General features: G+C 45.0%; 1 pseudogene; it reads right to left on the bottom strand.

Annotated features, from left to right (window-relative positions):
- Window positions 1-782: 782 nt before the first annotated feature.
- LOC126089615 (5S ribosomal RNA) lies at window positions 783-900 on the bottom strand (annotated as a pseudogene).
- Between the last annotated feature and the right edge of the window lie 1,988 nt (window positions 901-2,888).

The raw sequence follows: 2,888 nt of genomic DNA, 5'->3' as shown, positions 1-2,888 counted from the left end.
AGAACGCCTCAAAATTTTTTTAAAAAATTTGTCACTCTTTTAAAATTATTCCACACATGGTAAATTAACGGACATCATCGGATGCTACAATTCGCTTAATTTCTTCGCTTCCTTATCTTGATGAGTTTATGAAATATTACATATATATATATATATATATATATATATATATATATATATATGTGTGTGTTACTCGTGACGCCCTGTTTACAAGAGATATAGAGATAATAAACTTTATAGGTGGCACTGCAGCATCTTATCCACACTGCTTTTGTAACACACCAAAAATGCAGTTGTTCCTTTGACAAAGCTCCTATATGGCTGTATTCTTTGTGCAATGTACTTCTTTCAATGAATAGATTATCTTCATTGCTACTCGGGAATATCTACAGACCACGGATCAGTGGCTATCATAATATTGCATATAATAAATGAAATTTATGGTTGTAGTAAATAAATTACAAATTGTGTAATCTTTCTCAAAAACTGAAAGCAAAATAAAATCTGTGTTTATTGCTTGTGACAACTAATGTATACTATTTGTCCTAGTACCAGTACTAAAAACTAACTAAACTCTGTCCGAACAGACCTTGGAAAGCCCAACGGTACCGACCGGCCGCCGTGTCATCCTCAGCCCACAGGCGTCACTGGATGCGGATATGGAGGGGCATGAGGTCAGCACACCGCTCTCCCGGCCGTATGTCAGTTTACGAGACCGGAACTGCTACTTCTCAAACAAGTAGCTCCTCAGTTTGCTTCAGAAGGGCTGAGTGCGTCCCGCGTGCCAACAGCGCTCGGCAGACCGGATGGTCATCCATCCAAATGCTAGCCCAGCCCGGCAGCGCTTAACTTCGGTGATCTGACGGGAACCGGTGTTGCCACTGCGGCAAGGCCGTTGTCAGTATCATGTACACTGCTTGAAAAAAGAAAGGGAAGTACCCAGGAGATCTGTCAATGTAGATTCGTGCACATACACAACACTGGCGGTTAAGTTACTGATTAAGGCTACAGTTATATCTGACAGGTAGAACGGCCAACGGAGCATTAGTGCTCTTCATGTTTAGTGTTGTTACCAGGCCTGGTAGGGTACAAATGGGGCGTGAACAGCGTCACATGGTGATCACTGTGAAGGACACGGAGCTGCCAAGTACTCGTGTGAGACACTGTTACCAGACTTTGAAAGGGTATTATTGTGGGTCTTCCTTAGGCTGGTTTGCCGAAACGTGAAATATCTAGCTCTGTGGGGCATTCGGATATCACAGTGGTCCATTGTTGTGTTTCATGGGATTGGGACCGTGAGGACAGGAATACTCGTCAAGATTTCGATGGATCCGGCAAGTACGGTGACAGATTAGGAAGAGGTCTCATTTGTCCAGTGAGATATGTATCGCGCCTGTTGGAGTACAATGAGAACGCACTCGCATGTAAACAAAGTAGAACAACTTTATTTAATATTTATAAACGCAAGTTTTCCTCTTGGAATGTTTAGTGAGACAGAAACGGATGGGCACTTGAGTCCTAGCATGAACGAAATATAATGATTTCATATTTGAAGGCCAAAATGAATAGCAAAAGTTGAAGTCCAGATTCACTGGAATGTTCAGGGTTTAATAACACAGTCACTTGTGGTCTCGGCAAAGGGAAGTCATAAGCACATAGTCGGCATAAGGCCAATGTCTACAGAAGGACGGTCACTGCCCTAATCTGGGTGAGGATTACAAGTTAAGTACAGCAGGGCGACTGTCCGTCAGTGGTTCCTTAGTGAGAGCTCTGACTGATGGACCACTACTATGGTTGGCGCCTGGCCCAGAGAACTCGAAGGAACGATGGTTTGATGGCTAACTGCCGTTTCATGCATGTACGCTACCATAAATATTGGTGTTCCGCACAGATGCGGTACGACTGTTAGCAGCATGTAGGAAAACAGTGCCCGCGATCACAGCGCCGTGGTAATTGAAGTGTATTCCGCTTGTAGCGAAACTGCCGTCTCTCCTGGCGGCTGCCAGAGACTCCGTAGACAACAAGTCGACTTGTTGTTGTTGTCCGGAATATTTACCAACATACGAGACGAGTGCTAATCGGTGTTTGGCTCTCAGGTGCTTGTGCTTGCTGCGGCTGACGATGCCTGAAATGTGGCCGCCCGTGGTACGTGAATGTGTTGTACGAGGTGCATTCAAGTTCTAAGGCCTCCGATTTTTTTTCTCCGGACTGGAAAGAGATAGAAACATGCGCATTGTTTTAAAATGAGGCCGCGTTCATTGTCAATACGTCCCAGAGATGGCAGCACCGTATGGCAGATGGAATTTTACCGCCAGCGGTGAGAATGAGAACTGTTTTAAATACTTAAAATGGCGACGTTTTACTTACTTGAACAGCGTGAAATCATTCGTTTTCTCAATTTGCGTGGTGTGAAACCAATTGAAATTCATCGACAGTTGAAGGAAACATGTGGTGATGGAGTTATGGATGTGTCGAAAGTGCGTTCGTGGGTGCGACAGTTTAATGAAGGCAAAACATCGTGTGACAACAACCGAAACAACCTCGGGCTCGCACAAGCCGGTCCGACGACATGATCGAGAAAGTGGAGAGAATTGTTTTGGGGGATCGCCGAATGACTGTTGAACAGATCGCCTCCAGAGTTGGCATTTCTCTGGGTTCTGTGCATACAATCCTGCATGACGACCTGAAAATTCGAAAATTGTCATCCAGGTGGGTGCCACGAGTGCTGACGGACGATCACATGGCTACCCGTGTGGCATGTTGCCAAGCGATGTTGACGCGCAACGACAGCATGAATGGGACTTTCTTTTCGTCGGTTGTGACAATGGATGAGACGTGGATGCCATTTTTCAATCCAGAAACAAAGCGCCAGTCAGCTCAATGGAAGC

This window comes from Schistocerca cancellata, chromosome 6 (assembly GCF_023864275.1).
Source record: "Schistocerca cancellata isolate TAMUIC-IGC-003103 chromosome 6, iqSchCanc2.1, whole genome shotgun sequence".
NCBI classification, from domain to species: domain Eukaryota; kingdom Metazoa; phylum Arthropoda; class Insecta; order Orthoptera; family Acrididae; genus Schistocerca; species Schistocerca cancellata.
This window is presented reverse-complemented; position numbering and strand designations above follow the sequence as displayed.